At 47.4% G+C, this 9,159-nt stretch overlaps 1 non-coding gene across 1 annotated transcript; it reads right to left on the bottom strand.

Annotated features, from left to right (window-relative positions):
- Positions 1-8,297: 8,297 nt before the first annotated feature.
- LOC115068013 lies at positions 8,298-8,460 on the bottom strand. The gene has a single exon (XR_003847385.1). It is a non-coding gene; the product is annotated as a U1 spliceosomal RNA (small nuclear RNA).
- Positions 8,461-9,159: the final 699 nt, after the last annotated feature.

The raw sequence follows: 9,159 nt of genomic DNA, 5'->3' as shown, positions 1-9,159 counted from the left end.
GGGTTTGCTCAATGGTAAGTGCTTTCCTCTACATGTAGAAGGCCCCAGATTCTGTCTTCAGCACCACCAAAAACAACTGGGAGTATTTAAAAATATATTTTATTACTATTTTTATTTTTTATGTGTATGAGTGTTACATACTTCCATGTATGTAAGTGTACCATGCACATGCAATGCCTGTGAAGACCAGAAGAGGCATCAGATCCCCTGGAACTGAACTTATGGATGGTTGTTAGCCACCATATAGATGCTGGGAACCAAAGTGGGTCTTCTGCAAGAGCAATCAGTGCTCTTAACCCTGAGTCATCTCTCCAGCCCCTGGGGGAGGGGAGAGTTTTTAGGATAGAGTTTCACAAAGTCTAGGTCACTGTGCAGCCAAGAATAACCTCAAACCCGATTCACCTGCCTCCACCTCTCAAGTATGGGATCACAAGTGTGCACCACCATGCCCAACTTTATGCAGTGCTGGGGATGGAACCAAGGGTCTCCATAGTCAACAGGTCTTCAGGTCACTGCATGCTAGACAAGTCCTCTACCACCTGAGCCACATCTCTAGTCCTCTTTTTTTATTGATTTATTTTTATTTGATGTGCATCATGCCTGTTTTGCCAGAAGAGGGTATCAGATCTCTTGGAACTGGAGTTCCACACAGTTGTTAGCCACCATGTGGATACTGGGAATCACTCTGGGTCTTCTGCAAGAGTAACCAATGTTCTTAAACCATGAGTCATCTCTCCAGCTCCCCAAATTTTGTTTTTAAATCCTTAAAATGTATACTATATTCGATGAAGACAATGACTTTGAGCAAATGTAAAACATTTGCGTGATGTTTGGGACAGGCCGGCTTCCTGGCGGCTTCAATGAGTTATGGACCATCCACCCCCATGGAAATGCCACACAGCAACAAAAAGAGCAGATCTCCAGTCCACGCGGCAGCGTGGGAGGACCAGAGAGACTCTGCACAGGGTGAACGAGGCCACGCACAAATCATGCCTATGGTATGTTGAAAGCCAGGTAAGGCAACCCAACGGGCAAGGAGAGGAGCCAGGAAACGGGAGGCCTGACAATGTCACAGGAAAAGCACTGGGTGAAAGGGAAAAGCTCCTTGGTTTAAACTAAACGTAGTTACACAAGTATCTGCACAAAGGTTCAATGGAGCTTAAGGTTGTGGGCTGTGCAGCTTAATTACCTGTTCTGAGAAGTAAAAAGGAAGGGGGAGGGAGCAGGGAGGATCGAGGGAGGGAAAAGAGAGAGATGAAAAGAAAAGGAAGAAAGTGCAGGAATCAGGGCTGGAAGCAGGGGAGCGGGCTGCAGTGACTGATGGAGAATGTTCTGTGCCCTTTGTCTGAATTCAGGACGAACCTGGCCCTCAACTCTGACCCATAAAGTAGCTCAGATAGGATTCAGACCTTGGTCACCCAAGAGCAGCAGCAGGGGCTAGAAGTGTATGAACTACATACTAGGCGCTAGGAGGTGAGAAAGGGGAGTGGAGAATGTAGGGGAGGGAAGGGGGTGGGATTCCAAAGAGGTACATTCTGGAGAAGGGAGGACGGAGGGAGGAGGGAGGAGAGGAGGGAGGAAAAAGGAGGGAGGGAGAAGGGAGAAGGAGGAAAAGAACAAGATCAAATCAGCCAAAATATGAAAAGTAGATGAATCTGGATAAAGGTATGTGGAGGAGGGAGGAGAGGAGGGAGGAAGGAGGGAGGATGGAGGAGAGGAGGGAGGAGAGGAGGGAGGAGGGAGGAGGGAGGGATGGAGGAAGGGGAAGAAGAGGAGAGAGGAAATAGAAAACAAAGAAATGAAGAAAGGAGAAAGGGAAGGAAGGGAGAGAGAGACCCAGAAAGAGAAGGGGAGAGGGAGGAAGGGAAGAGACTGATTCTGATACTCCTTGGGACCTTGGCAATGAAACTGGGCCTAGATTCTCACAGATCTGACTCTTGGCCACCAGGGTGAAACAGTCTTTGCTGTGTAGGCTTTTTCCTATTTTGGCAAATCACAAAGATTTTGCTTGATCCTACCACTGGCTTTCAGGTTCCATCTGTGATGGAGAGAATGCTGGGTACCTGCCAGGACCTGCTTCCTCTTCCTCCCAGGCACACAGCAGACGTCCAGCTTCCTGCTGCTGCCTGGAACCCCAGGACCATGTTATGGCCAACAACACAGAACTGTGAACCATGGCTCAGCCTGGCCCACACTGGGATTCTCTCCTCCCTCACCTGCCAGTGAGATGCAGAGAGAGAGAGAGAGAGAGAGAGAGAGAGAGAGAGAGAGAGAGAGAGAGAGAGAGACAGAGAGAGAGAGACAGAGACAGAGACAGAGACAGACAGAGACAGACAGAGAGACAGAGAGACAGAGACAGAGAGACAGAGAGATCCATCCTTGGCTAGACCCCTGCATCACCACCTAGAGGAAACTTGCCCAAAGAACCATCTATGTGGGACAGTTGAGAAAGACACTGAGAAACAGGGCTTATTTGTTACAGAAGCTAGTACCATTTAGACTGTCTAATACACCACTCATCTTGGTCAGGTGAAGCAAATATGATAGGTTCACTGTGTTTAGCCGTTGGATATCAAGACTGAGTTGTTACCACAGGTGGCATTCCTGATCCTAACACCATAGTTGGTGTAAAATTTTCTTCAACCTGAAACATCCGCTCCTGGAGGGAAGCTCCATTAAGATTCAGAAAGTTCAGGGGTGGCTGGGACTCATTAAGACCCAGGAAGCAGGCTGAAGAGATGGCTCAGGGCACTGGCTGCTCTTGTGGAAGACCCAGGTTCCATCCCCAGCTCCCACTCTGGCTCCACCTCTTCCTCAGGTCAATCCCACTCCTCCTCAGGGTCTCAGCTACATTTAAGATACTTTCTTGGATGGGTGATGAATACCTTTAATCCCAGCACTTGGGAGGCAGAGCAGGTGGATCTTTGTTTGAGGCCAGCCTGGTCTACATAGTGAGTTCCAGGCCAGTTGTGGCTACAGGGAGACCCTGTCTCAAAAAGACAGAAAAAAAAGATACTTCCTTGGGGACTGGAGAAATGACTCAATAGTTAAGAGCACTGGCTGCCCTGCAGAGGATCCAGGTTTGGTTCCCAGCACCCACATGGTTCTAAGAACCATCTGTAACTCCAGTTCCAGGGGATCTGATACGCTCTTCTGACCTCCATGGGCATTACATACATGTGATGTACTTACATATGTGCAGGCAAAACACACACATGAAAAAATAAATAAATAAAAATTTTAAAAGATACTTTCGGGGCTGGAGCGATGGCTCAGTGGTTAAGAGCACTGACTGCTCTTGCAGAGGACCCGGGTTTGATTCCCAGCACCCACATGGCGGCTGACAATCATCTGTAACTCCAGTTCTGGAGGATCTGATACCCTTCTCTGACTTCCGTGGGTATTGCACAACACGGGTGCCCCTATCTAAATGCAGGCAATACATGTGTACACATAAAAAAAGACTGGGCAGCTTGGGGTACAGTAGACACTTGAGTGAGTAAGGTCTGCCTGGCAAGCGTCACCCACGGGGAGTGGGCGGGAGGGTGACACTGCCCCCTCAGGGTCCGTGGCCTGGCGGGGCTGGGGTCGGTGCCTCTGGCAGCTAAGGCCTGTGTGTTGGGAGGGTCCCCCAGGTCCCTCCAGAGTACAGCTGTTGGGGGCTCGCCTCTGTCTGAAGCCTGTGGACAGTGGGGTCCTGTCTACTCAGGCTCCATAGGCCCAGGCCTGTGGCCCCTTAACTCCAGTTCCAGGGGAATCTGAAGCCCTCTTCTGACCTCCGTGGCATTGCATGACATGAGTGAACTCACATACATGCAGGCAGTACACTCATACACATAGAATAAAAATAATAAATAAAATATATTTTTTAAAAAGATATTTTCTTGGACCTTGGAAGGTAACATTCAACCCTGCAGGTATAAACCATGTACTTCAACCAGGACACCTCTTAGCCTGGTGTCAGTCAGCAGGGACTTCATTTACAGTGCTCACTGTTGGTTTGCAGTCATATGGGGCATCACACATACCAGGTGCTCGAAAAACATCATTGAAAAATAAGCAAATGGGTGGGTGGATGGATGGGTGGATGGGTTGGTAGATGAGTAGGTGGATAGATAGATGAACATATGGACAGATGGGTGAGTGGGTGGATGGATAAATGGATGGATAGGTGGATGGATGGATGGAGGGAGGGATGGATAGGTGAATGGATGGAGGGATGGATAGGTGAATGGATGGATGGATAGGTGGATGGATGGATGGAGGGAGGGATGGATAGGTGACTGGATGGATGGATAGGTGAATGGATGGATGGATGGATGGATGGATAGGTGGATTCATGAATGAATTAGCAGATGGATAGATGAGGAAACGGCTGGATGACTGGCTTCTGCAATGAAAGAGGGAAAGAATGATTGCATATGGGACTCTCCCTTGGGATGCTCAGTGTGAATCTGAGGACAAAGAAACCCAGGCCTAGGTTTCATTTGACAACCCTTAAAGAAGCAATTTCAGGACACTGTATTCTCATCTATCTTGCCTTGGTGACTATAGATTATCTGGGGGAAGGTCAACAGATGAAGCCAATGGAACCAAAGGCAATATAAAACCACCAGCAAACTGAGTGGCAGCAAAAGATGACACTACACACGTCAAGAGGTGATGTTGGGGGAAGACCTCTGAAAACTTAACCAGGGACAGGGCAAAGTTCGTGGCAAAAATTAAGCCAACTGCAGTGAGAATGAGCTGACTGGCAGGAGGAGCTGAGCTTTGGACAGAGGCTCATCAGTCAATCATGAATCTTGCCTTTGCTTCAGTGATTACTTCCCCAAGTGCCCCAAGTAATACAAATGGCCCCCTAAACAGACAACAGGGGACCATTTCCACTCATGAGAAGACAAAATCCACACTGCTCAGAAGCTGTTTTCACCTTTTATGAAGGAAAATCCAAATCATGGTAAGCTGATCTACGGGGAGGGTGGACACAAGCACCTGTCCCCACTGCTTGTGGGAGAGCCTTTGCCAGTGAGTGCCTTGGGATATTGTACTTCAAAATTCTACCCCTACCCCCACTTCGCCTCACCCCAGCTACACAATATCTCCAAGTCTGTCTAGTTTCCTTTCTTTCTTGCTTGTTGAGACAGGCTCTTGCTCTGAAGCTCAAGCTGGCCTCAAACACATGGCAATCCTGCCTCAGTCTCCCCAGTGCTGGGATTAGAGGTATGTGCCACCACACTTGGTACCATTTTTCCATGTTCCACTGACACTATTGTGGAAGTTACTCATCAGATCATTGATGTAAAGAGAGATACTGGAAGCAACCTATGTATCTGTCAGAAGGGCCTGGCTCCGTTCATTATGGATGATCAAAAAAAAAAAAGGTAGTTGCTAGGTGTGGTGGCACAAAGTTGTAATTCCACCATTCAGGAAGCTGAGGCAGGAGGACTAAGATTCAGGGCAGCCAGAGCTATATATCGAGAACTTGTCTTTAAAAAACAACAATCATATCTTGCACACGTCACTCAGTTTATATACAATACTATTCAAAATGATTTCCATGTATTACCTAATAATAACAAGATCAGATGTGTCTCATTCATGGTGCATTTAAAAAAATTTGTTTACTATTTTTATTTAATGTGTATGCGTGTATTGCCTGCATGAGGTTAGAAGAGGCTGTTGGATCCCCTGGGACTGGAGATATGGACTGTTGTTAGCTGCCATGTGGGTGCCAGGATTCAAACCCGGATCTTCTGCAAGAACAACCAGTGTTCTTAACCGCTGAGCCATCTCTCCAGCCCCTCATAGTCATTTTTTAGATAAAGAAACTAATGCCCAAAGATGCTTGGAAATGTGTCTGAAGTCACATGCCTAGAGCAGCAGGAAAACAGGCCAGAGAAGGACAACATAGGGGCCTGGGACCCCATCCATCTATCCATCCACCATTCATCCATCTATCAAATTATCCATCCATCGTAACATCTATTCATTAATTCTTCTATCCACCTATCCATCTACCCGCATAACTATCCATCTACCCATCCATCTGTTCATCCACCTATCTAACCATCTATTTATTCACTCATCTATCTATGCATTCATCCACCTCACATATGACCATCCCCCATACATTTATTCCCTTCCCATACATCTACCGATCCCCTCATCCACCTATTTATTCACCCATTTTTCCATCCATCCATCTATCCCCATCCAGCCAACCATCTATTCCCATTCATCCACCTATCCTCTAGCCATCCATCTCACTATTGATTCTCTCATCCCCCATCCATCCATCCACACATCTGACAATCCCCCATTCATCTATTCACCTACCTCTTCACCCATTGCACAATCCATCTACCTTCCATCAATCCACCATCTGCCCTCATCCATTCATCCATCCTCATTCTCCCTTCCAGTCATCCTCCAATTCCCCATCCATCCATCCACCCATTCATCTATCCACATATCTGTCTATCCCCCATCTGCCTATCCATTGTCCATCCTTAGATGCCCCATTAAGCCCCCATCCATCCACCCATACTTCCCCCATCCATCTATTGCCCATCTATCCCCCATCCCAAAATATCTCCATCAACCCATCTCCCATTCATTTATCCCCAGCCATTCACTCACCCATCCTCCCATCCATCCATCTCCCATCTATCCATCCTCCATCTATCCATCCACCCACCTAACCATCCATCCATCCATCCATCCTCCTATTCCCCAACTCATCCAAACACCCATCACCATCCATCCACTTATCCCCTGTCCATCTATCCCCCATCCATCCATGTATCCATCCATCCACATATCCATCCCCTACCTGTCCATCACCAGTCCTCTTCAGATGGCTTTCACATCACAAACTGAAACTCACATTAAGCATGCACACTTGTTCCTCCTCCCAAACCCACTGCCATTCCCTTGTGTGCAAAGTGGGACCTGCATGCAGGTAGACTAAGACATACACATTAGCACAAGAGAACTTGGCTCTCTCCATTATAAGATATACAGCAGGCGTGGAAAAACAGAGACAGTGTCGTGTGACCAGTGTGGGAACAGAAGAGAAAGTGTGTGACCCTTGTCTCCCCTGTGCATCCTACAGGACCTGGGGATGATACTCTGAGTGTGTATCAGGAATCTAGAACCCAGAGCACAGATCAAATATTTTTTATTATGCCACAGACTGATAACTTCATTTCAGTCTCTGGATATAGGCATTCTTGAAACTTGACCTTATGTCACACCCTGAATGCAGCTGTGCCTTACAATCTACTTCAAATTTCTTGAATCAATAAATCCATGTGCCTCCTATCTTTTAAAAACTAAGGTTTTTAAAAAACATTTTATTATTTTTATTTTATGTGTACGAGTGTATTGCCTGCATGTGTATAAGTGCACCCGTGTCATACAACGCCCTTGGAGGTCAGAAGAGGGCGTCAGATCCCTCAGAACTGGAGTTATGGACGGTTGTTAGTGGCCATGTGGGTGCTAGGAAACGAACCTAGGTCCTCTGCAAGAGCAGCTGGGACTTTTAACTGCTGAACCATCTTCTGCCCAGTCCCAGATTTTTTGTTTTGTTTTGTGTTTTGTTTTGTTTTGTTTTTTGTTTTGTTTTGTGAACCAAGGTCTCAGTACCAGAGGATGGCCTTCAATTCATGAACCTCCTGCCTCTGCCTCTAGAGTGCAGGAATTATAGGTGTGTACCATCATGCCTTGCCTGATCAGTTCTTATGCTTCTGTCTCTTATCTTTAAAAGCATTCTGACCAGGGCTGGAGAAATGGCTCAGCAGTTAAGAGCACTGACTGCTCTTGCAGAGGACCTGGGTTTGGTTCCCAGAACCTACATGGCAACTCACAACTGTTCTAGTTCACTCCAGTTCCAGGAGGCCTGATGACTTCTTTTGGCCTCTATGGGCATTGGATGCACTTACATACATGCAGGCAAAACACTTGTACACATGAAATTTTTAAAATTCAGCATTATCAGTGACACTTAGTGCTGCACCATCCACCGGCATCCCTGACATATTTGGGAGTTGGACACATCACAGCTCCCTACTCATACCCACCTGGGCTCCCTTCCCTGGGAAGGCCTGCTTGTCTGTAGAGCTAGCCCAGGTTCTCACTTCCCACCCAAAGCCTTGCTCCAGTAGCACTCTTCATGCCGTGTTCCTCAGCAGCACCCAGGAAACAGCTAGTATACTAAATGAACCACAGAACAGCCAACCAGTAGAGTGTTGCCTCCTCTGACAGTGGATTTTATTTTTATTTTTATTTTTACTTTTAAGGGAAGAGCATAAATGCAATCTCCTACGACCACAAGTTATGCAGTGGACTTTCCCACATTTGGGGAAAATCTCAGGGTCAGCACATCTGGAATGCAATGAATAAGCCTCACCCTGGAAAACTATCTTCCTGATCATGGTGTCTCCCCTGCCAGGTAAGTCCCCCCAACACTGTCTTCCCCCACCCCAGCCCCATTTAAACAGCAGGCAAAGTACATGGAAAGACAGAGCACCTTCAAAGACAACCACTGGAGGAGGGTAGCTCTCAGCAGCAGCAGGCCAGTCTTTATAAGAACCCTGTCTCCTGGGCCCACCTGCCGGGCCAAACTCTCTAGCACATCAGAAGCAAAGAGAAAAATACTGTCTGGGAGCTGTGAAGAATTGGTTGGGGAGCAGAGGAGAGCTGTCCCTCCACTTCCAGCTGGCTCTGCTTTCCCGAGTCCCCAGCTAGCCAAGTTCTTCATCTAATTTAGCTGCTTCTCTCTTCCCAGCCGCCAGCAGCAGAGACATGTAGGAGCCAGGCAGTCCAGCCCCCCTGCCTCTGAGGACTACAGGGAGGCTCAGACGTGTGCAAAATGGGTGGAGGGAGAAAATCCTGAAGAAAAAAGATCATAACTAGAACGCTCTCTGTGTGGCAGAACTTCAGTTAACTCAGTTCATCCGCCCCCACTCTGGGTGGTGTGGGTTTTAGTGTGTGATCCCCATTTTACAGATGGAAAGAGGGGGTGATGAGAAGGAGGGCACACAATAACGGTTAGAATTCTTTTAGAATTGGGCTGGTGAAATGACTCAGTGGAAAGAGGTGTTTGCCACCAAGATAACAGCCTGGTTCCATCCCTAGATCCCAATCCCTGATGGTAGA

The sequence above is a fragment of the Nannospalax galili genome, unplaced genomic scaffold, assembly GCF_000622305.1.
Source record: "Nannospalax galili isolate Female #2095 unplaced genomic scaffold, S.galili_v1.0 scaffold47, whole genome shotgun sequence".
NCBI lineage: Eukaryota > Metazoa > Chordata > Mammalia > Rodentia > Spalacidae > Nannospalax > Nannospalax galili.
This window is presented reverse-complemented; position numbering and strand designations above follow the sequence as displayed.